Raw genomic sequence first — 26,976 nt, 5'->3', positions numbered from 1 at the left:
CCTGCCCCTGACTACCCTTACACCATAAAAGGGAGCTTAGTCTCTCCCCATTCCCTCACATCTGATTCCCCTTCCCCTGACTACCCTTACAGCATAAAAGGGAGCTTGGTCTCTCCCCATTCCCTCACATCTGATTCCCCTGCCTCTGACAACCCATACACCATGAAAGGGAGCTTGCTCTCTCCCCATTCCCTCACATCTGATTCCCCTGCCCATGACAACCCTTACACCATGAAAGGGAGCTTGCTCTCTCCCCATTCCCTGACATCTGATTCCACTGCCCATGACAACCCTTACACCATGAAAGGGAGCTTGCTCTCTCCCCGTTCCCTCACATCTGATTTCCCTGCCCCTGACACCCCATGCACCATGAAAGGGCGCTTGCTCTCTCCCCGTTCCCTCACATCTGATCCCCCTGCCTATGACACCCCATGCACCATGAAAGGGAGCTTGCTCTCTCCCCTTTCCCTCACATCTGATTTCCCTGCCCCTGACATCCCATGCACCATGAAAGGGAGCTTGCTCTCTCCCCGTTCCCTCACATCTGATTCCCCTGCCCATGACACCCCAGGCACCATGAATGGGAGCTTGCTCTCTCCTTATCCCCTCACATCTGATTCCCCTGCCCATGACACCCCATGCACCATGAAAGGGAGCTCGCTCTCTCCCCATCCCCTCACTTCTGATTCCCCTGCCCATGACACCCCATACACAATGAAATGGAGCTCGCTCTCTCCCCATTCCCTCACATCTGATTCCCCTGCCCCTGACACCCCATACACCATGAAAGGGAGCTTGCTCTCTCCCCATTCTCTCCCATCTGATTCCCCTGCCCATGACACCCCATGCACCATGAAAGGGAGGTTGCTCTCTCCCCATCCCCTCACATCTGATTCCCCTGCCCATGACACCCCATACACCATGAAAGGGAGCTTGCTCTCTCCCCATCCCCTCACATCTGATTCCCCTGCCCCTGACAACGCTTACACCATGAAAGGGAGCTTGCTCTCTCCCCATTCCCTCACATCTGATTCCCCTGCCCATGACACCCCATGCACCATGAAAGGGAGTTTGCTCTCTCCCCATTCCCTTCAATCTGTTTCCCCTACCCATAACACCCCATGCACCATGAAAGGGAGCTTGCACTCTCCCCATTCCCTCACATCTGATTCCCCTTCCCCTGACTAACCTTACACCATAAAAGGGAGCTTAGTCTCTCCCCATTCCCTCACATCTGATTACCCTGCCCCTGACACCCCATACACCATGAAAGGGAGCTTGCTCTCTCCCCATCCCCTCACATCTGATTCCCCTGACCATGACACTCCCTACACCATGAAAGGGAGCTTGCTCTCTCCCCATTCCCTCACATCTGGTTCCCCTGCCCCTGACAACACTTACACCATGAAAGGGAGCTTGCTCTCTCCCCATTCCCTCACATCTGATTCCACTGCCCATGACAACCCTTACACCATGAAAGGGAGCTTGCTCTCTCCCCATTCCCTCACGTCTGATTCCACTGCCCATGACAACCCTTACACCATGAAAGGGAGCTTGCTCTGTCCCCATTCCCTCACGTCTGATTCCACTGCCCATGACAACCCTTACACCATGAAAGGGAGCTTGCTCTCTCCCCATTCCCTCACATCTGATTTCCCTGCCCCTGACACCCCATGCACCATCAAAGGGAGCTTGCTCCCTCCTCGTTCCCTCACATCTGATCCCCCTGCCCATGACACCCCATGCACCATGAAAGGGAGCTTGCTTTCTCCCCTTTCCCTTCGATCTGTTTCCCCTGCCCATGACACCCCATGCACCATGAAAGGGAGGTTGCTCTCTTCCCATTCCCTCACATCTCAATCCCCTGCCCATGACACCCCATGCACCATGAAAGGGAGCTTGCTCTCTCCCCATTCCCTCACATCTGATTCCCCTTCCCCTGACTACCCACACACCATCAAAGGGAGCTTGCTCTCTCCCCATTCCCTCACATCTGATTCCCCTGCCCATGACACCCCATGCACCATGAAAGGGAGCTTGCTCTCTCCCCATCCCCTCACATCTGATTCCCCTGCCCCTTACAACCCTTACACCATGAACGGGAGCTTGCTCTCTCCCCATTCCCTCACTTCTGATTCCCCAGCCTCTGACACCCCATACACCATTAAAGGGAGCTTGCTCTCTCCCCATTCCCTCACATCTGATTCCCCTGACCATGACACCCCATACACCATGAAAGGGAGCTTGCTCTCTCCCCATTCCCTCACATCTGATCCCCTTGCCCGTGACACCCCATGCACCATGAAAGGGAGCTTGCTCTCTCCCTATCCCCTCACATATGATTCCCCTGCCCATGACACCCCATGCACCATGAAAGGGAGGTTGCTCTCTCCCCATTCCCTCACATCTGATTCCCCTGCCCATGACACCCCATGCACCATGAAAGGGAAGTTGCTCTCTCCCCATTCCCTCACATCTGATTCCCCTGCCCATGACACCCCATGCGCCATGAAAGGGAGCTTGCTCTCTCCCCATTCCCTCACATCTGATTCCCCCGCCCATGACACCCCATGCACGATGAAAGGGAGATTGCTCTCTCCCCATTCCCTCACATCTGATTCCCCAGACCATGACACCCCTTACACCATGAAAGGGAGCACGTTCTCTCCCCATCCCCTCGCATCTGATTCCCCGCCCATGACATCCCATACACCATGGAAGGGTGCTCGCTCTCTCCCCATTCCCTCACATCTGATTCCCCCGCCTTACACCATGAAAGGGAGCTTGCTCTCTCCATTCCCTCACATCTGATTCCCCCGCCCATGACACCCCATACACCATGAAAGGGGGCTTGCTCTCTCCCCATTCCTTCACATCTGATTTCCCTGCCGATGACACCCCATACACCATGAAAGGGAGCTTGCTCTCTCCCCATTCCCTCACATCTGATTCTCCTTCCCCTGACTACCCTTACACCATAAAAGGGAGCTTGGTCTCTCCCCATTCCCTCACATCTGATTCCCCTGACAACCCATACACCATGAAAGGGAGCTTGCTCTCTCCCCATTCCCTCACATCTGATTTCCCGGACCCTGACACCCCATACACCATGAAAGGGAGCTTGCTCTCTCCTCATTCCCTCACATCTGATTCCCCTGCCCCTGACTACCCTTACACCATGAAAGGGAGCTTGCTCTCTCCCCATTCCCTCACATCTGGTTCCCCTGCCCCTGACAACACTTACACCATGAAAGGGAGCTTGCTCTCTCCCCATTCCCTCACATCTGATTCCCCTGCCCATGAACACCCTTACACCATGAAAGGGAGCTTGCTCTCTCCTCATTCCCTCACATCTGATTCCACTGCCCATGACAACCCTTACACCATGAAAGGGAGCTTGCTCTCTCCCCGTTCCCTCACATCTGATTTCCCTGCCCCTGACATCCCATGCACCATGAAAGGGAGCTTACTCTCTCCCCGTTCCCTCACATCTGATCCCCCTGCCCATGACACCCCATGCACCATGAAAGGGAGCTTGCTCTCTCCCCTTTCCCTTCCATCTGTTTCCCCTGCCCATGACACCCATGCACCATGAAAGGGAGGTTGCTCTCTTCCCATTCCCTCACACCTCAATACCCTGCCCATGACACCCCATGCACCATGAAAGGGAGCTTGCTCTCTCCCTCTCCCCTCACATCTGATTCCCCTGCCCCTGACACCCCTTACACCATGAAAGGGAGCTTGCTCTCTCCCCGTTCCCTCACAACTGATTTCCCTGCCCCTGACATCCCATGCACCATGAAAGGGAGCTTGCTCACTCCCCGTTCCCTCACATCTGATCCCCCTGCCCATGACACCCCATGCACCATGAAAGGGAGCTTACTCTCTCCCCATTCCCTCACATCTGATTCCCCTGCCCATGACACCCCATGCACCATGAAAGGGAGCTTGCTCTCTCCCCATTCCCTCACATCTGATCCCCCTGCCCGTGACACCCCATACACCATGAAAGGGAGCTTGCTCTCTCCCCATTCCCTCACATCTGATTCCCCTGCCCATGACTACCCTTACACCATAAAAGGGAGCTTGCTCTCTCCCTATTCCCTTCCATCTGTGTCCCCTGCCCCTGACACCCCATACACCATGAAAGGGAGGTTGCTCTCTCTCTCCCCTTCCCCTCACATCTAATTCCCCTGCCCATGACACCCCATGCACCATGAAAGGGAGCTTGCTCTCTCCCCATTCCCTCACATCTAATTCCCCTACCCATGACACCCCTTACACCATAAAAGGGAGCTTGCTCTCTCCCCATTCCCTCACATCTGATTCCCCTGCCCCTGACAACCCTTACACCATGAAAGGGAGCGTGCTTTCTCCCCATTTCCTCACATCTGATTCCCCTGCCCCCTGACACCCAATGCACCATGAAAGTTAGCTTGCTCTCTCCCCATTCCCTTCCATCTGTTTCCCCTGCTCTTGACACCCCATGCACCATGAAAGGGAGGTTGCTCTCTCCCCATTCCCTCACATCTCAATCCCCTGCCCATGACACCCCATGCACCATGAAAGGGAGTGTGCTCTCCCTATCCCCTCACATCTGATTCCCCTGCCTATGACACCCCATGCATCATAAAAGGGAGCTTGCTCTCTCCACATTCCCCCACATCTGATTCCCCTGCCCCTGACACCCCTTACACCATGAAAGGGAGCTTGCTCTCTCCCTCTCCCCTCACATCTGATTCCCCTGCCCCTGACACCCCTTACACCATGAAAGGGAGCTTGCTCTCTCCCCATTCCCTCACATCTGATTCCACTGCCCATGACAACCCTTACACCATGAAAGGGAGCTTGCTCTCTCCCCATTCCCTCACATCTGATTCCCCCGCCCATGACACCCCATGCACCATGAAAGGGGGCTTGCTCTCTCCCCATTCCCTCACATCTGATTCCACTGCCCATGACAACCCTTACACCATGAAAGGGAGCTTGCTCTCTCCCCATTCCCTCACATCTGATTCCCCCGCCCATGACACCCCATGCACCATGAAAGGGAGGTTGCTCTCTCCTCCATTCCCTCACATCTGATTCCCCTGCCCCTGACACCCCATGCACCATGAAAGGGGGCTTGCTCTCTCCCCATTCCCTCACATCTGATTCCTCTGCCCATGACAACCCTTACACCATGAAAGGGAGCTTGCTCTCTCCCCATTCCCTCACATCTGATTCCACCGCCCATGACACCCCATGCACCATGAAAGGGGGCTTGCTCTCTCCCCATTCCCTCACATCTGATTCCACTGCCCATGACAACCCTTACACCATGAAAGGGAGCTTGCTCTCTCCCCATTCCCTCACATCTGATTCCCCCGCCCATGACACCCCATGCACCATGAAAGGGAGGTTGCTCTCTCCCCATTCACTCACATCTGATTGCCCTGCCCATGACACCCCATGCACCATGAAAAGGAGATTGCTCTATCCCCATTCCCTCAGATCTGATTCCCCTGCCCATGACACCCCATGCACCATGAAAGGGAGCTTTCTCTCTCCCCATTCACTCACATCTGATTCCCCCGCCCATGACACCCCATGCACCATGAAAGGGAGGTTGCTCTCTCCTCCATTCCCTCACATCTGATTCCACTGCCCCTGACACCCCATACACCATGAAAGGGGGCTTGCTCTCTCCCCATTCCCTCACATCTGATTCCACTGCCCATGACAACCCTTACACCATGAAAGGGAGCTTGCTCTCTCCCCATTCCCTCACATCTGATTCCCCCGCCCATGACACCCCATACACCATGAAAGGGAGCTTGCTCTCTCCCCATTCCCTCACATCTGATTCCCCTGCCCGTGACACCCCATACACCATGAAAGGGGGTTTGCTCTCTCCCCATTCCCTCACATCTGATTCCCTTGCCCGTGACACCCCATACACCATGAAAGGGAGCTTGCTCTCTCCCCATTCCCTCACATCTGATTCCCCTGACCGTGACACCCCATACACCATGAAAGGGAGCTTGCTCTCTCCCCATTCCCTCACATCTGATCCCCCTGCCGTTGACACCCCATACACCATGAAAGGGAGCTTGCTCTCTCCCCATTCCCTCACATCTGATTCCCCTGACCGTGACACCCCATACACCATGAAAGGGAGCTTGCTCTCTCCCCATTCCCTCACATCTGATCCCCCTGCCCGTGACACCCCATACACCATGAAAGGGAGCTTGCTCTCTCCCCATTCCCTCACATCTGATTCCCCTGACCATGACACCCCATACACCATGAAAGGGAGCTTGCTCTCTCCCCATTCCCTTTCATCTGTTTCCCCTGCCCATGACACCCCATACACCATGAAAGGGAGGTTCCTCTCTTCCCATTCCCTCACATCTTAATCCCTGGCCCATGACACCCCATGCACCATGAAAGGGAGCTTGCTCTCTCACTATCCCCTCACATCTGATTCCCCTGCCCATGACAGCCCATGCACCATGAAATGGAGGTTGCTCTCTCCCCATTCCCTCACATCTGATTCCCCTGCCCATGACACCCCATGCACCATGAAAAGGAGGTTGCTCTCTCCCCATTCCCTCAGATCTGATTCCCCTGCCCATGACACCCCATGCACCATGAAAGCGAGCTTGCTCTCTCCCCATTCACTCACATCTGATTCCCCCGCCCATGACACCCCATGCACCATGAAAGGGAGGTTGCTCTCTCCCCATTCCCTCGCATCTAATTCCCCAGACCATGACACCCCTTACACCATGAAAGGGAGCTCGCTCTCTCCCCATCCTCTCGCATCTGATTCCCCTGCCCATGACACCCCATACACCATGAAAGGGGGCTTACTCTCTCCCCATTCCCTCACATCTGATTCCACTGCCCATGACAACCCTTACACCATGAAAGGGAGCTTGCTCTCTCCCCATTCCCTCACATCTGATTCCCCCGCCCATGACACCCCATGCACCATGAAAGGGAGGTTGCTCTCTCCTCCCTTCCCTCACATCTGATTCCCCTGCCCCTGACACCCCATACACCATGAAAGGGAGCTTGCTCTCTCCCCATTCCCTCACATATGATTCCCCTGCCCCTGACAACGCTTACACCATGAAAGGGGGCTTGTCTCTCCCCATTCCCTCACATCTGATTCCCCTGCCGATGACACCCCATACACCATGAAAGGGAGCTTGCTCTCCCCCCATTCCCTCACAACTGATTCGCCTGCCCCTGACTACCCTTACACCATAAAAGGGAGCTTAGTCTCTCCCCATTCCCTCACATCTGATTCCCATTCCCCTGACTACCCTTACAGCATAAAAGGGAGCTGGGTCTCGCCCCATTCCCTCACATCTGATTCCCCTGCCTCTGACAACCCATACACCATGAAAGGGAGCTTTCTCTCTCCCCATTCCCTCACATCTGATTCCCCTGACCATGACACCCCATACACCATGAAAGGGATCTTGGTCTCTCCTCATTCCCTCACATCTGATTCCCCTGCCCCTGACTACCCTTACACCATGAAAGGGAGCTTGCTCTCTCCCCATTCCCTCACATCTGGTTCCCCTGCCCCTGACAACACTTACACCATGAAAGGGAGCTTGCTCTCTCCCCGTTCCCTCACATCTGATTTCCCTGCCCATGACACCCCATGCACCATGAAAGGGAGCTTGCTCTCTCCCCTTTCCCTTCCATCTGTTTCCCCTGCCCATGACACCCCATGCACCATGAAAGGGAGCTCACTCTCTCCCCATCCCCTCACTTCTGATTCCCCTGCCCATGACACCCCATACACCATGAAAGGGAGCTCGCTCTCTCCCCATTCCCTCACATCTGATTCCCCTGCCCCTGACACCCCATACACCATGAAAGGGAGCTTGCTCTCTCCCCATTCTCTCCCATCTGATACCCCTGCCCATGACACCCCATGCACCATGAAAGGGAGGTTGCTCTCTCCCCATCCCCTCACATCTGATTCCCCTTCCCCTGACTAACCTTACACCATAAAAGGGAGCTTAGTCTCTCCCCATTCCCTCACATCTGATTACCCTGCCCCTGACACCCCATACACCATAAAAGGGAGCTTGCTCTCTCCCCATTCCCTCACATCTGATTCCCCTTCCCCTGACTACCCTTACACCATAAAAGGGGCTTGGTCTCTCCCCATTCCCTCACATCTCATTCCCCTGCCCCTGACAACCCATACACCATTAAAGGGAGCTTGCTCTCTCCCCATTCCCTCACATCTGATTCCCCTGACCATGACACTCCCTACACCATGAAAGGGAGCTTGCTTTCTCCCCATTCCCTCACATCTGGTTCCCCTGCCCCTGACAACACTTACACCATGAAAGGGAGCTTGCTCTCTCCCCATTCCCTCATATCTGATTCCACTGCCCATGACAACCCTTACACCATGAAAGGGAGCTTGCTCTCTCCCCATTCCCTCACATCTGATTCCACTGCCCATGACAACCCTTACACCATGAAAGGGAGCTTGCTCTGTCCCCATTCCCTCACGTCTGATTCCACTGCCCATGACAACCCTTACACCATGAAAGGGAGCTTGCTCTCTCCCCATTCCCTCACATCTGATTTCCCTGCCCCTGACACCCCATGCACCATGAAAGGGAGCTTGCTCTCTCCCCGTTCCCTCACATCTGATCCCCCTGCCCATGACACCCCATGCACCATGAAAGGGAGCTTGCTTTCTCCCCTTTCCCTTCGATCTGTTTCCCCTGCCCATGACACCCCATGCACCATGAAAGGGAGGTTGCTCTCTTCCCATTCCCTCACATCTCAATCCCCTGCCCATGACACCCCATGCACCATGAAAGGGAGCTTGCTCTCTCCCCATTCCCTCACATCTGATTCCCCTTCCCCTGACTACCCACACACCATCAAAGGGAGCTTGCTCTCTCCCCATTCCCTCACATCTGATTCCCCTGCCCATGACACCCCATGCACCATGAAAGGGAGCTTGCTCTCTCCCCATTCCCTCACATCTGATTCCCCTGCCCCTTACAACCCTTACACCATGAAAGGGAGCTTCCTCTCTCCCCATTCCCTCACTTCTGATTCCCCTGCCTCTGACACCCCATACACCATTAACGGGAGCTTGCTCTCTCCCCATTCCCTCACATCTGATTCCCCTGACCATGACACCCCATACACCATGAAAGGGAGTTTGCTCTCTCCCCATTCCCTCACATCTGATCCCCTTGCCCGTGACACCCCATGCACCATGAAAGGGAGCTTGCTCTCTCCCTATCCCCTCACATATGATTCCCCTGCCCATGCCACCCCATGCACCATGAAAGGGAGGTTGCTCTCTCCCCATTCCCTCACATCTGATTCCCCTGCCCATGACACCCCATGCACCATGAAAGGGAGGTTGCTCTCTCCCCATTCCCTCACATCTGATTCCCCTGCCCATGACACCCCATGCACCATGAAAGGGAGCTTGCTCTCTCCCCATTCCCTCACATCTGATTCCCCCGCCCATGACACCCCATGCACAATGAAAGGGAGATTGCTCTCTCCCCATTCCCTCACATCTGATTCCCCAGACCATGACACCCCTTACACCATGAAAGGGAGCTCGCTCTCTCCCCATCCCCTCGCATCTAATTCTCCCGCCCATGACATCCCATACACCATGGAAGGGTGCTCGCTCTCTCCCCATTCCCTCACATCTGATTCCCCCGCCTTACACCATGAAAGGGAGCTTGCTCTCTCCCCATTCCCTCACATCTGATTCCCCCGCCCATGACACCCCATACACCATGAAAGGGGGCTTGCTCTCTCCCCATTCCCTCACATCTGATTCTCCTTCCCCTGACTACCCTTACACCATAAAAGGGAGCTTGGTCTCTCCCCATTCCCTCACATCTGATTCCCCTGACAACCCATACACCATGAAAGGGAGCTTGCTCTCTCCCCATTCCCTCACATCTGATTCACCTGACCCTGACACCCCATACACCATGAAAGGGAGCTTGCTCTCTCCCCATTCCCTCACATCTGATTCCCCTGACCCTGACACCCCATACACCATGAAAGGGAGCTTGCTCTCTCCTCATTCCCTCACATCTGATTCCCCTGCCCCTGACTACCCTTACACCATGAAAGGGAGCTTGCTCTCTCCCCATTCCCTCACATCTGGTTCCCCTGCCCCTGACAACACTTACACCATGAAAGCGAGCTTGCTCTCTCCCCATTCCCTCACATCTGATTCCCCTGCCCATGACAACCCTTACACCATGAAAGGGAGCTTGCTCTCTCCCCATTCCCTCACATCTGATTTCCCTGCCCCTGACATCCCATGCACCATGAAAGGGAGCTTGCTCTCTCCCCGTTCCCTCACATCTGATCCCCCTGCCCATGACACCCCATGCACCATGAAAGGGAGCTTGCTCTCTCCCCTTTCCCTTCCATCTGTTTCCCCTGCCCATGACACCCATGCACCATGAAAGGGAGGTTGCTCTCTTCCCATTCCTTCACACCTCAATACCCTGCCCATGACACCCCATGCACCATGAAAGGGAGCTTGCTCTCTCCCTCTCCCCTCACATCTAATTCCCCTGCCCCTGACACCCCTTACACCATGAAAGGGAGCTTGCTCTCTCCCCGTTCCCTCACAACTGATTTCCCTGCCCCTGACATCCCATGCACCATGAAAGGGAGCTTGCTCTCTCCCCGTTCCCTCACATCTGATCCCCCTGCCCATGACACCCCATGCACCATGAAAGGGAGCTTACTCTCTCCCCTTTCCCTTCCATCTGTTTCCCCTGCACATGACAGCCCAGGCACCATGAAAGGGAGCTTGCTCTCTCCCCATTCTCTCACATCTGATTCCCCTGCCCATGACACCCCATGCACCATGAAAGGGAGCTTGCTCTCTCCCCATTCCCTCACATCTGATTCCCCCGCCCATGACACCCCATGCACGATGAAAGGGATTTTGCTCTCTCCCCATTCCCTCACATCTGATTCCCCCGCCCCTGACACCCCTTACACCATGAAAGGGAGCTTGCTCTCTCCCCATTCCCTCACATCTGATTCCCCTGCCCATGACACCACATGCACGACGAAAGGGAGCTTTCTCTCCCCATTCCCTCACTTCTGATTCCCCAGCCCCTGACACCCCATACACCATGAAAGGGAGCTTGCTCTCTCCCCATTCCCTCACATCTGATTTCCCTGCCCATGACATCCATTCACCATGAAAGGGAGGTTGCTCTCTCCCCATTCCCTCACATCTGATTCCCCTGCCCATGACACCCCATGCACCATGAAAGGGAGCTTGCTCTCTCCCCATTCCCTCACATCTGATCCCCCTGCCCGTGACACCCCATACACCATGAAAGGGAGCTTGCTCTCTCCCCATTCCCTCACATCTGATTCCCCTGCCCATGACTACCCTTACACCATAAAAGGGAGCTTGCTCTCTCCCCATTCCCTTCCATCTGTGTCCCCTGCCCCTGACACCCCATACACCATGAAAGGGAGGTTGCTCTCTCTCTCCCCTTCCCCTCACATCTAATTCCCCTGCCCATGACACCCCATGCACCATGAAAGGGAGCTTGCTCTCTCCCCATTCCCTCACATCTAATTCCCCTACCCATGACACCCCTTACACCATGAAAGGGAGCTTGCTCTCTCCCCATTTCCTCACATCTGATTCCCCTGCCCCCTGACACCCAATGCACCATGAAAGTTAGCTTGCTCTCTCCCCATTCCCTTCCATCCTTTTCCCCTGCTCTTGACACCCCATACACCATGAAAGGGAGGTTGCTCTCTCCCCATTCCCTCACATCTGATTCCCCCGCCCATGACACCCCATGCACCATGAAAGGGAGGTTGCTCTCTCCTCCCTTCCCTCACATCTGATTCCCCTGCCCCTGACACCCCATACACCATGAAAGGGAGCTTGCTCTCTCCCCATTCCCTCACATATGATTCCCCTGCCCCTGACAACGCTTACACCATGAAAGGGGGCTTGCTCTCTCCCCATTCCCTCACATCTGATTCCCCTGCCGATGACACCCCATACACCATGAAAGGGAGCTTGCTCTCCCCCCATTCCCTCACAACTGATTCGCCTGCCCCTGACTACCCTTACACCATAAAAGGGAGCTTAGTCTCTCCCCATTCCCTCACATCTGATTCCCATTCCCCTGACTACCCTTACAGCATAAAAGGGAGCTGGGTCTCGCCCCATTCCCTCACATCTGATTCCCCTGCCTCTGACAACCCATACACCATGAAAGGGAGCTTTCTCTCTCCCCATTCCCTCACATCTGATTCCCCTGACCATGACACCCCATACACCATGAAAGGGATCTTGGTCTCTCCTCATTCCCTCACATCTGATTCCCCTGCCCCTGACTACCCTTACACCATGAAAGGGAGCTTGCTCTCTCCCCATTCCCTCACATCTGGTTCCCCTGCCCCTGACAACACTTACACCATGAAAGGGAGCTTGCTCTCTCCCCGTTCCCTCACATCTGATTTCCCTGCCCATGACACCCCATGCACCATGAAAGGGAGCTTGCTCTCTCCCCTTTCCCTTCCATCTGTTTCCCCTGCCCATGACACCCCATGCATCATGAAAGGGAGCTCACTCTCTCCCCATCCCCTCACTTCTGATTCCCCTGCCCATGACACCCCATACACCATGAAAGGGAGCTCGCTCTCTCCCCATTCCCTCACATCTGATTCCCCTGCCCCTGACACCCCATACACCATGAAAGGGAGCTTGCTCTCTCCCCATTCTCTCCCATCTGATACCCCTGCCCATGACACCCCATGCACCATGAAAGGGAGGTTGCTCTCTCCCCATCCCCTCACATCTGATTCCCCTTCCCCTGACTAACCTTACACCATAAAAGGGAGCTTAGTCTCTCCCCATTCCCTCACATCTGATTACCCTGCCCCTGACACCCCATACACCATAAAAGGGAGCTTGCTCTCTCCCCATTCCCTCACATCTGATTCCCCTTCCCCTGACTACCCTTACACCATAAAAGGGAGCTTGGTCTCTCCCCATTCCCTCACATCTCATTCCCCTGCCCCTGACAACCCATACACCATTAAAGGGAGCTTGCTCTCTCCCCATTCCCTCACATCTGATTCCCCTGACCATGACACTCCCTACACCATGAAAGGGAGCTTGCTTTCTCCCCATTCCCTCACATCTGGTTCCCCTGCCCCTGACAACACTTACACCATGAAAGGGAGCTTGCTCTCTCCCCATTCCCTCATATCTGATTCCACTGCCCATGACAACCCTTACACCATGAAAGGGAGCTTGCTCTCTCCCCATTCCCTCACATCTGATTCCACTGCCCATGACAACCCTTAAACCATGAAAGGGAGCTTGCTCTGTCCCCATTCCCTCACGTCTGATTCCACTGCCCATGACAACCCTTACACCATGAAAGGGAGCTTGCTCTCTCCCCATTCCCTCACATCTGATTTCCCTGCCCCTGACACCCCATGCACCATGAAAGGGAGCTTGCTCTCTCCCCGTTCCCTCACATCTGATCCCCCTGCCCATGACACCCCATGCACCATGAAAGGGAGCTTGCTTTCTCCCCTTTCCCTTCGATCTGTTTCCCCTGCCCATGACACCCCATGCACCATGAAAGGGAGGTTGCTCTCTTCCCATTCCTTCACATCTCAATCCCCTGCCCATGACACCCCATGCACCATGAAAGGGAGCTTGCTCTCTCCCCATTCCCTCACATCTGATTCCCCTTCCCCTGACTACCCACACACCATCAAAGGGAGCTTGCTCTCTCCCCATTCCCTCACATCTGATTCCCCTGCCCATGACACCCCATGCACCATGAAAGGGAGCTTGCTCTCTCCCCATTCCCTCACATCTGATTCCCCTGCCCCTTACAACCCTTACACCATGAAAGGGAGCTTCCTCTCTCCCCATTCCCTCACTTCTGATTCCCCTGCCTCTGACACCCCATACACCATTAACGGGAGCTTGCTCTCTCCCCATTCCCTCACATCTGATTCCCCTGACCATGACACCCCATACACCATGAAAGGGAGTTTGCTCTCTCCCCATTCCCTCACATCTGATCCCCTTGCCCGTGACACCCCATGCACCATGAAAGGGAGCTTGCTCTCTCCCTATCCCCTCACATATGATTCCCCTGCCCATGCCACCCCATGCACCATGAAAGGGAGGTTGCTCTCTCCCCATTCCCTCACATCTGATTCCCCTGCCCATGACACCCCATGCACCATGAAAGGGAGGTTGCTCTCTCCCCATTCCCTCACATCTGATTCCCCTGCCCATGACACCCCATGCACCATGAAAGGGAGCTTGCTCTCTCCCCATTCCCTCACATCTGATTCCCCCGCCCATGACACCCCATGCACAATGAAAGGGAGATTGCTCTCTCCCCATTCCCTCACATCTGATTCCCCAGACCATGACACCCCTTACACCATGAAAGGGAGCTCGCTCTCTCCCCATCCCCTCGCATCTAATTCTCCCGCCCATGACATCCCATACACCATGGAAGGGTGCTCGCTCTCTCCCCATTCCCTCACATCTGATTCCCCCGCCTTACACCATGAAAGGGAGCTTGCTCTCTCCCCATTCCCTCACATCTGATTCCCCCGCCCATGACACCCCATACACCATGAAAGGGGGCTTGCTCTCTCCCCATTCCCTCACATCTGATTCTCCTTCCCCTGACTACCCTTACACCATAAAAGGGAGCTTGGTCTCTCCCCATTCCCTCACATCTGATTCCCCTGACAACCCATACACCATGAAAGGGAGCTTGCTCTCTCCCCATTCCCTCACATCTGATTCACCTGCCCATGACAACCCTTACACCATGAAAGGGAGCTTGCTCTCTACCCATTCCCTCACATCTGATTTCCCTGCCCCTGACACCCAATGCACCATGAAAGTTAGCTTGCTCTCTCCCCATTCCCTTCCATCCTTTTCCCCTGCTCTTGACACCCCATACACCATGAAAGGGAGGTTGCTCTCTCCCCATTCCCTCACATCTGATTCCCCCGCCCATGACACCCCATGCACCATGAAAGGGAGGTTGCTCTCTCCTCCCTTCCCTCACATCTGATTCCCCTGCCCCTGACACCCCATACACCATGAAAGGGAGCTTGCTCTCTCCCCATTCCCTCACATATGATTCCCCTGCCCCTGACAACGCTTACACCATGAAAGGGGGCTTGCTCTCTCCCCATTCCCTCACATCTGATTCCCCTGCCGATGACACCCCATACACCATGAAAGGGAGCTTGCTCTCCCCCCATTCCCTCACAACTGATTCGCCTGCCCCTGACTACCCTTACACCATAAAAGGGAGCTTAGTCTCTCCCCATTCCCTCACATCTGATTCCCATTCCCCTGACTACCCTTACAGCATAAAAGGGAGCTGGGTCTCGCCCCATTCCCTCACATCTGATTCCCCTGCCTCTGACAACCCATACACCATGAAAGGGAGCTTTCTCTCTCCCCATTCCCTCACATCTGATTCCCCTGACCATGACACCCCATACACCATGAAAGGGATCTTGGTCTCTCCTCATTCCCTCACATCTGATTCCCCTGCCCCTGACTACCCTTACACCATGAAAGGGAGCTTGCTCTCTCCCCATTCCCTCACATCTGGTTCCCCTGCCCCTGACAACACTTACACCATGAAAGGGAGCTTGCTCTCTCCCCGTTCCCTCACATCTGATTTCCCTGCCCATGACACCCCATGCACCATGAAAGGGAGCTTGCTCTCTCCCCTTTCCCTTCCATCTGTTTCCCCTGCCCATGACACCCCATGCATCATGAAAGGGAGCTCACTCTCTCCCCATCCCCTCACTTCTGATTCCCCTGCCCATGACACCCCATACACCATGAAAGGGAGCTCGCTCTCTCCCCATTCCCTCACATCTGATTCCCCTGCCCCTGACACCCCATACACCATGAAAGGGAGCTTGCTCTCTCCCCATTCTCTCCCATCTGATACCCCTGCCCATGACACCCCATGCACCATGAAAGGGAGGTTGCTCTCTCCCCATCCCCTCACATCTGATTCCCCTTCCCCTGACTAACCTTACACCATAAAAGGGAGCTTAGTCTCTCCCCATTCCCTCACATCTGATTACCCTGCCCCTGACACCCCATACACCATAAAAGGGAGCTTGCTCTCTCCCCATTCCCTCACATCTGATTCCCCTTCCCCTGACTACCCTTACACCATAAAAGGGAGCTTGGTCTCTCCCCATTCCCTCACATCTCATTCCCCTGCCCCTGACAACCCATACACCATTAAAGGGAGCTTGCTCTCTCCCCATTCCCTCACATCTGATTCCCCTGACCATGACACTCCCTACACCATGAAAGGGAGCTTGCTTTCTCCCCATTCCCTCACATCTGGTTCCCCTGCCCCTGACAACACTTACACCATGAAAGGGAGCTTGCTCTCTCCCCATTCCCTCATATCTGATTCCACTGCCCATGACAACCCTTACACCATGAAAGGGAGCTTGCTCTCTCCCCATTCCCTCACATCTGATTCCACTGCCCATGACAACCCTTAAACCATGAAAGGGAGCTTGCTCTGTCCCCATTCCCTCACGTCTGATTCCACTGCCCATGACAACCCTTACACCATGAAAGGGAGCTTGCTCTCTCCCCATTCCCTCACATCTGATTTCCCTGCCCCTGACACCCCATGCACCATGAAAGGGAGCTTGCTCTCTCCCCGTTCCCTCACATCTGATCCCCCTGCCCATGACACCCCATGCACCATGAAAGGGAGCTTGCTTTCTCCCCTTTCCCTTCGATCTGTTTCCCCTGCCCATGACACCCCATGCACCATGAAAGGGAGGTTGCTCTCTTCCCATTCCCTCACATCTCAATCCCCTGCCCATGACACCCCATGCACCATGAAAGGGAGCTTGCTCTCTCCCCATTCCCTCACATCTGATTCCCCTTCCCCTGACTACCCACACACCATCAAAGGGAGCTTGCTCTCTCCCCATTCCCTCACATCTGATTCCCCTGCCCATGACACCCCATGCACCATGAAAGGGAGCTTGCTCTCTCCCCATTCCCTCACATCTGATTCCCCTGCCCCTTACAACCCTTACACCATGAAAGGGAGCTTCCTCTCTCCCCATTCCCTCACTTCTGATTCCCCTGCCTCTGACACCCCATACACCATTAACGGGAGCTTGCTCTCTCCCCATTCCCTCACATCTGATTCCCCTGACCATGACACCCCATACACCATGAAAGGGAGTTTGCTCTCTCCCCATTCCCTCACATCTGATCCCCTTGCCCGTGACACCCCATGCACCATGAAAGGGAGCTTGCTCTCTCCCTATCCCCTCACATATGATTCCCCTGCCCATGCCACCCCATGCACCATGAAAGGGAGGTTGCTCTCTCCCCATTCCCTCACATCTGATTCCCCTGCCCATGACACCCCATGCACCATGAAAGGGAGGTTGCTCTCTCCCCATTCCCTCACATCTGATTCCCCTGCCCATGACACCCCATGCACCATGAAAGGGAGCTTGCTCTCTCCCCATTCCCTCACATCTGATTCCCCCGCCCATGACACCCCATGCACAATGAAAGGGAGATTGCTCTCTCCCCATTCCCTCACATCTGATTCCCCAGACCATGACACCCCTTACACCATGAAAGGGAGCTCGCTCTCTCCCCATCCCCTCGCATCTAATTCTCCCGCCCATGACATCCCATACACCATGGAAGGGTGCTCGCTCTCTCCCCATTCCCTCACATCTGATTCCCCCGCCTTACACCATGAAAGGGAGCTTGCTCTCTCCCCATTCCCTCACATCTGATTCCCCCGCCCATGACACCCCATACACCATGAAAGGGGGCTTGCTCTCTCCCCATTCCCTCACATCTGATTCTCCTTCCCCTGACTACCCTTACACCATAAAAGGGAGCTTGGTCTCTCCCCATTCCCTCACATCTGATTCCCCTGACAACCCATACACCATGAAAGGGAGCTTGCTCTCTCCCCATTCCCTCACATCTGATTCACCTGCCCATGACAACCCTTACACCATGAAAGGGAGCTTGCTCTCTCCCCATTCCCTCACATCTGATTTCCCTGCCCCTGACATCCCATGCACCATGAAAGGGAGCTTGCTCTCTCCCCGTTCCCTCACATCTGATCCCCCTGCCCATGACACCCCATGCACCATGAAAGGGAGCTTGCTCTCTCCCCTTTCCCTTCCATCTGTTTCCCCTGCCCATGACACCCATGCACCATGAAAGGGAGGTTGCTCTCTTCCCATTCCTTCACACCTCAATACCCTGCCCATGACACCCCATGCACCATGAAAGGGAGCTTGCTCTCTCCCTCTCCCCTCACATCTGATTCCCCTGCCCCTGACACCCCTTACACCATGAAAGGGGGCTTGCTCTCTCCCCGTTCCCTCACAACTGATTTCCCTGCCCCTGACATCCCATGCACCATGAAAGGGAGCTTGCTCTCTCCCCGTTCCCTCACATCTGATCCCCCTGCCCATGACACCCCATGCACCATGAAAGGGAGCTTACTCTCTCCCCTTTCCCTTCCATCTGTTTCCCCTGCACATGACAGCCCAGGCACCATGAAAGGGAGCTTGCTCTCTCCCCATTCTCTCACATCTGATTCCCCTGCCCATGACACCCCATGCACCATGAAAGGGAGCTTGCTCTCTCCCCATTCCCTCACATCTGATTCCCCCGCCCATGACACCCCATGCACGATGAAAGGGATTTTGCTCTCTCCCCATTCCCTCACATCTGATTCCCCCGCCCCTGACACCCCTTACACCATGAAAGGGAGCTTGCTCTCTCCCCATTCCCTCACATCTGATTCCCCTGCCCATGACACCACATGCACGACGAAAGGGAGCTTTCTCTCCCCATTCCCTCACTTCTGATTCCCCAGCCCCTGACACCCCATACACCATGAAAGGGAGCTTGCTCTCTCCCCATTCCCTCACATCTGATTTCCCTGCCCATGACACCCATTCACCATGAAAGGGAGGTTGCTCTCTCCCCATTCCCTCACATCTGATTCCCCTGCCCATGACACCCCATGCACCATGAAAGGGAGCTTGCCCTCTCCCCATTCCCTCACATCTGATCCCCCTGCCCGTGACACCCCATACACCATGAAAGGGAGCTTGCTCTCTCCCCATTCCCTCACATCTGATTCCCCTGCCCATGACTACCCTTACACCATAAAAGGGAGCTTGCTCTCTCCCCATTCCCTTCCATCTGTGTCCCCTGCCCCTGACACCCCATACACCATGAAAGGGACGTTGCTCTCTCTCTCCCCTTCCCCTCACATCTAATTCCCCTGCCCATGACACCCCATGCACCATGAAAGGGAGCTTGCTCTCTCCCCATTCCCTCACATCTAATTCCCCTACCCATGACACCCCTTACACCATGAAAGGGAGCTTGCTCTCTCCCCATTTCCTCACATCTGATTCCCCTGCCCCCTGACACCCAATGCACCATGAAAGTTAGCTTGCTCTCTCCCCATTCCCTTCCATCCTTTTCCCCTGCTCTTGACACCCCATACACCATGAAAGGGAGGTTGCTCTATCCCCATTCCCTCACATCTCAATCCCCTGCCCATGACACCCCATGCACCATGAAAGGGAGTGTGCTCTCTCCCTATCCCCTCACATCTGATTCCCCTGCCTATGACACCCCATGCATCATAAAAGGGAGCTTGCTCTCTCCCCATTCTCCCACATCTGATTCCCCTGCCCCTGACACCCCTTACACCATGAAAGGGAGCTTGCTCTCTCCCTCTCCCCTCACATCTGATTCCCCTGCCCCTGACACCCCTTACACCATGAAAGGGAGCTTGCTCTCTCCCCATTCCCTCACATCTGATTCCACTGCCCATGACAACCCTTACACCATGAAAGGGAGCTTGCTCTCTCCCCATTCCCTCACATCTGATTCCCCCGCCCATGACACCCCATGCACCATTAAAGGGGGCTTGCTCTCTCCCCATTCCCTCACATCTGATTCCACTGCCCATGACAACCCTTACACCATGAAAGGGAGCTTGCTCTCTCCCCATTCCCTCACATCTGATTCCCCCGCCCATGACACCCCATGCACCATGAAAGGGAGGTTGCTCTCTCCTCCATTCCCTCACATCTGATTCCCCTGCCCCTGACACCCCATGCACCATGAAAGGGGGCTTGCTCTCTCCCCATTCCCTCACATCTGATTCCACTGCCCATGACACCCCATGCACCATTAAAGGGGGCTTGCTCTCTCCCCATTCCCTCACATCTGATTCCACTGCCCATGACAACCCTTACACCATGAAAGGGAGCTTGCTCTCTCCCCATTCCCTCACATCTGATTCCCCCGCCCATGACACCCCATGCACCATGAAAGGGAGGTTGCTCTCTCCTCCATTCCCTCACATCTGATTCCCCTGCCCCTGACACCCCATGCACCATGAAAGGGGGCTTGCTCTCTCCCCATTCCCTCACATCTGATTCCACTGCCCATGACAACCCTTACACCATGAAAGGGAGCTTGCTCTCTCCCCATTCCCTCACATCTGATTCCCCCGCCCATGACACCCATGCACCATGAAAGGGGGCTTGCTCTCTCCCCATTCCCTCACATCTGATTCCACTGCCCATGACAACCCTTACACCATGAAAGGGAGCTTGCTCTCTCCCCATTCCCTCACATCTGATTCCCCCGCCCATGACACCCCATGCACCATGAAAGGGAGGTTGCTCTCTCCCCATTCACTCACATCTGATTCCCCTGCCCATGACACCCCATGCACCATGAAAAGGAGGTTGCTCTCTCCCCATTCCCTCAGATCTGATTCCCCTGCCCATGACACCCCATGCACCATGAAAGGGAGCTTGCTCTCTCCCCATTCACTCACATTTGATTCCCCCGCCCATGACACCCCATGCACCATGAAAGGGAGGTTGCTCTCTCCTCCATTCCCTCACATCTGATTCCACTGCCCCTGACACCCCATACACCATGAAAGGGGGCTTGCTCTCTCCCCATTCCCTCACATCTGATTCCACTGCCCATGACAACCCTTACACCATGAAAGGGAGCTTGCTCTCTCCCCATTCCCTCACATCTGATTCCCCCGCCCATGACACCCCATACACCATGAAAGGGAGCTTGCTCTCTCCCCATTCCCTCACATCTGATTCCCCTGCCCGTGACACCCCATACACCATGAAAGGGGGCTTGCTCTCTCCCCATTCCCTCACATCTGATTCCCCTGACCGTGACACCCCATACACCATGAAAGGGAGCTTGCTCTCTCCCCATTCCCTCACATCTGATTCCCCTGACCATGACACCCCATACACCATGAAAGGGAGCTTGCTCTCTCCCCATTCCCTCACATCTGATCCCCCTGCCCATGACACCCCATACACCATGAAAGGGAGCTTGCTCTCTCCCCATTCCCTCACATCTGATTCCCCTGACCATGACACCCCATACACCATGAAAGGGAGCTTGCTCTCTCCCCATTCCCTTTCATCTGTTTCCCCTGCCCATGACACCCCATACACCATGAAAGGGAGGTTCCTCTCTTCCCATTCCCTCACATCTTAATCCCCTGCCCATGACACCCCATGCACCATGAAAGGGAGCTTGCTCTCTCACTATCCCCTCACATCTGATTCCCCTGCCCATGACAGCCCATGCACCATGAAAGGGAGGTTGCTCTCTCCCCATTCCCTCACATCTGATTCCCCTGCCCATGACACCCCATGCACCATGAAAAGGAGGTTGCTCTCTCCCCATTCCCTCAGATCTGATTCCCCTGCCCATGACACCCCATTCACCATGAAAGGGAGCTTGCTCTCTCCCCATTCACTCACATCTGATTCCCCCGCCCATGACACCCCATGCACCATGAAAGGGAGGTTGCTCTCTCCCCATTCCCTCACATCTAATTCCCCAGACCATGACACCCCTTACACCATGAAAGGGAGCTCGCTCTCTCCCCATCCCCTCGCATCTGATTCCCCTGCCCATGACACCCCATACACCATGAAAGGGGGCTTGCTCTCTCCCCATTCCCTCACATCTGATTCCACTGCCCATGACAACCCTTACACCATGAAAGGGAGCTTGCTCTCTCCCCATTCCCTCACATCTGATTCCCCCGCCCATGACACCCCATGCACCATGAAAGGGAGGTTGCAATCTCCTCCCTTCCCTCACATCTGATTCCCCTGCCCCTGACACCCCATACACCATGAAAGGGAGCTTGCTCTCTCCCCATTCCCTCACATATGATTCCCCTGCCCCTGACAACGCTTACACCATGAAAGGGGGCTTGCTCTCTCCCCATTCCCTCACATCTGATTCCCCTGCCGATGACACCCCATACACCATGAAAGGGAGCTTGCTCTCCCCCCATTCCCTCACAACTGATTCGCCTGCCCCTGACTACCCTTACACCATAAAAGGGAGCTTAGTCTCTCCCCATTCCCTCACATCTGATTCCCCTTCCCCTGACTACCCTTACAGCATAAAAGGGAGCTTGGTCTCTCCCCATTCCCTCACATCTGATTCCCCTGCCTCTGACAACCCATACACCATGAAAGGGAGCTTGCTCTCTCCCCATTCCCTCACATCTGATTCCCCTGACCATGACACCCCATACACCATGAAAGGGAGCTTGGTCTCTCCTCATTCACTCACATCTGATTCCCCTGCCCCTGACTACCCTTACACCATGAAAGGGAGCTTGCTCTCTCCCCATTCCCTCACATCTGGTTCCCCTGCCCCTGACAACACTTACACCATGAAAGGGAGCTTGCTCTCTCCCCATTACCTCACATCTGATTCCACTGCCCATGACAACCCTTACACCATGAAAGGGAGCTTGCTCTCTCCCCATTCCCTGACATCTGATTCCACTGCCCATGACAACCCTTACACCATGAAAGGGAGCTTGCTCTCTCCCCGTTCCCTCACATCTGATTTCCCTGCCCATGACACCCCATGCACCATGAAAGGGAGCTTGCTCTCTCCCCTTTCCCTTCCATCTGTTTCCCCCGCCCATGACACCCCATGCACCATGAAAGGGAGCTCACTCTCTCCCCATCCCCTCACTTCTGATTCCCCTGCCCATGACACCCCATACACCATGAAAGGGAGCTCGCTCTCTCCCCATTCCCTCACATCTGATTCCCCTGCCCCTGACACCCCATACACCATGAAAGGGAGCTTGCTCTCTCCCCATTCTCTCCCATCTGATTCCCCTGCCCATAACACCCCATGCACCATGAAAGGGAGGTTGCTCTCTCCCCATCCCCTCACATCTGATTCCCCAGACCATGACACCCCTTACACCATGAAAGGGAGCTCGCTCTCTCCCCATCCCCTCGCATCTAATTCCCCCGCCCATGACATCCCATACACCATGGAAGGGTGCTCGCTCTCTCCCCATTCCCTCACATCTGATTCCCCCGCCTTACACCATGAAAGGGAGCTTGCTCTCTCCCCATTCCCTCACATCTGATTCCCCCGCCCATGACACCCCATACACCATGAAAGGGGGCTTGCTCTCTCCCCATTCCCTCACATCTGATTCTCCTTCCCCTGACTACCCTTACACCATAAAAGGGAGCTTGGTCTCTCCCCATTCCCTCACATCTGATTCCCCTGACAACCCATACACCATGAAAGGGAGCTTGCTCTCTCCCCATTCCCTCACATCTGATTCACCTGACCCTGACACCCCATACACCATGAAAGGGAGCTTGCTCTCTCCCCATTCCCTCACATCTGATTCCCCTGACCCTGACACCCCATACACCATGAAAGGGAGCTTGCTCTCTCCTCATTCCCTCACATCTGATTCCCCTGCCCCTGACTACCCTTACACCATGAAAGGGAGCTTGCTCTCTCCCCATTCCCTCACATCTGGTTCCCCTGCCCCTGACAACACTTACACCATGAAAGCGAGCTTGCTCTCTCCCCATTCCCTCACATCTGATTCCCCTGCCCATGACAACCCTTACACCATGAAAGGGAGCTTGCTCTCTCCCCATTCCCTCACATCTGATTTCCCTGCCCCTGACATCCCATGCACCATGAAAGGGAGCTTGCTCTCTCCCCGTTCCCTCACATCTGATCCCCCTGCCCATGACACCCCATGCACCATGAAAGGGAGCTTGCTCTCTCCCCTTTCCCTTCCATCTGTTTCCCCTGCCCATGACACCCATGCACCATGAAAGGGAGGTTGCTCTCTTCCCATTCCTTCACACCTCAATACCCTGCCCATGACACCCCATGCACCATGAAAGGGAGCTTGCTCTCTCCCTCTCCCCTCACATCTGATTCCCCTGCCCCTGACACCCCTTACACCATGAAAGGGAGCTTGCTCTCTCCCCGTTCCCTCACAACTGATTTCCCTGCCCCTGACATCCCATGCACCATGAAAGGGAGCTTGCTCTCTCCCCGTTCCCTCACATCTGATCCCCCTGCCCATGACACCCCATGCACCATGAAAGGGAGCTTACTCTCTCCCCTTTCCCTTCCATCTGTTTCCCCTGCACATGACAGCCCAGGCACCATGAAAGGGAGCTTGCTCTCTCCCCATTCTCTCACATCTGATTCCCCTGCCCATGACACCCCATGCACCATGAAAGGGAGCTTGCTCTCTCCCCATTCCCTCACATCTGATTCCCCCGCCCATGACACCCCATGCACGATGAAAGGGATTTTGCTCTCTCCCCATTCCCTCACATCTGATTCCCCCGCCCCTGACACCCCTTACACCATGAAAGGGAGCTTGCTCTCTCCCCATTCCCTCACATCTGATTCCCCTGCCCATGACACCACATGCACGACGAAAGGGAGCTTCCTCTCCCCATTCCCTCACTTCTGATTCCCCAGCCCCTGACACCCCATACACCATGAAAGGGAGCTTGCTCTCTCCCCATTCCCTCACATCTGATTTCCCTGCCCATGACACCCATTCACCATGAAAGGGAGGTTGCTCTCTCCCCATTCCCTCACATCTGATTCCCCTGCCCATGACACCCCATGCACCATGAAAGGGAGCTTGCTCTCTCCCCATTCCCTCACATCTGATCCCCCTGCCCGTGACACCCCATACACCATGAAAGGGAGCTTGCTCTCTCCCCATTCCCTCACATCTGATTCCCCTGCCCATGACTACCCTTACACCATAAAAGGGAGCTTGCTCTCTCCCCATTCCCTTCCATCTGTGTCCCCTGCCCCTGACACCCCATACACCATGAAAGGGAGGTTGCTCTCTCTCTCCCCTTCCCCTCACATCTAATTCCCCTGCCCATGACACCCCATGCACCATGAAAGGGAGCTTGCTCTCTCCCCATTCCCTCACATCTAATTCCCCTACCCATGACACCCCTTACACCATGAAAGGGAGCTTGCTCTCTCCCCATTTCCTCACATCTGATTCCCCTGCCCCCTGACACCCAATGCACCATGAAAGTTAGCTTGCTCTCTCCCCATTCCCTTCCATCCTTTTCCCCTGCTCTTGACACCCCATACACCATGAAAGGGAGGTTGCTCTCTCCCCATTCCCTCACATCTCAATCCCCTGCCCATGACACCCCATGCACCATGAAAGGGAGTGTGCTCTCTCCCTATCCCCTCACATCTGATTCCCCTGCCTATGACACCCCATGCATCATAAAAGGGAGCTTGCTCTCTCCCCATTCTCCCACATCTGATTCCCCTGCCCCTGACACCCCTTACACCATGAAAGGGAGCTTGCTCTCTCCCTCTCCCCTCACATCTGATTCCCCTGCCCCAGACACCCCTTACACCATGAAAGGGAGCTTGCTCTCTCCCCATTCCCTCACATCTGATTCCACTGCCCATGACAACCCTTACACCATGAAAGGGAGCTTGCTCTCTCCCCATTCCCTCACATCTGATTCCCCCGCCCATGACACCCCATGCACCATGAAAGGGGGCTTGCTCTCTCACCATTCCCTCACATCTGATTCCACTGCCCATGACAACCCTTACACCATGAAAGGGAGCTTGCTCTCTCCCCATTCCCTCACATCTGATTCCCCCGCCCATGACACCCCATGCACCATGAAAGGGAGGTTGCTCTCTCCTCCATTCCCTCACATCTGATTCCCCTGCCCCTGACACCCCATGCACCATGAAAGGGGGCTTGCTCTCTCCCCATTCCCTCACATCTGATTCCACTGCCCATGACAACCCTTACACCATGAAAGGGAGCTTGCTCTCTCCCCATTCCCTCACATCTGATTCCCCCGCCCATGACACCCATGCACCATGAAAGGGGGCTTGCTCTCTCCCCATTCCCCTCACATCTGATTCCACTGCCCATGACAACCCTTACACCATGAAAGGGAGCTTGCTCTCTCCCCATTCCCTCACATCTGATTCCCCCGCCCATGACACCCCATGCACCATGAAAGGGAGGTTGCTCTCTCCCCATTCACTCACATCTGATTCCCCTGCCCATGACACCCCATGCACCATGAAAAGGAGGTTGCTCTCCCCCCATTCCCTCAGATCTGATTCCCCTGCCCATGACACCCCATGCACCATGAAAGGGAGCTTGCTCTCTCCCCATTCACTCACATTTGATTCCCCCGCCCATGACACCCCATGCACCATGAAAGGGAGGTTGCTCTCTCCTCCATTCCTTCACATCTGATTCCACTGCCCCTGACACCCCATACACCATGAAAGGGGGCTTGCTCTCTCCCCATTCCCTCACATCTGATTCCACTGCCCATGACAACCCTTACACCATGAAAGGGAGCTTGCTCTCTCCCCATTCCCTCACATCTGATTCCCCCGCCCATGACACCCCATACACCATGAAAGGGAGCTTGCTCTCTCCCCATTCCCTCACATCTGATTCCCCT

The sequence above is a fragment of the Ambystoma mexicanum genome, chromosome 1q, assembly GCF_040938575.1.
Source record: "Ambystoma mexicanum isolate Mex_15411 chromosome 1q, UKY_AmexF1_1, whole genome shotgun sequence".
NCBI classification, from domain to species: domain Eukaryota; kingdom Metazoa; phylum Chordata; class Amphibia; order Caudata; family Ambystomatidae; genus Ambystoma; species Ambystoma mexicanum.
Note: the sequence above shows the minus strand (reverse complement) of the source record.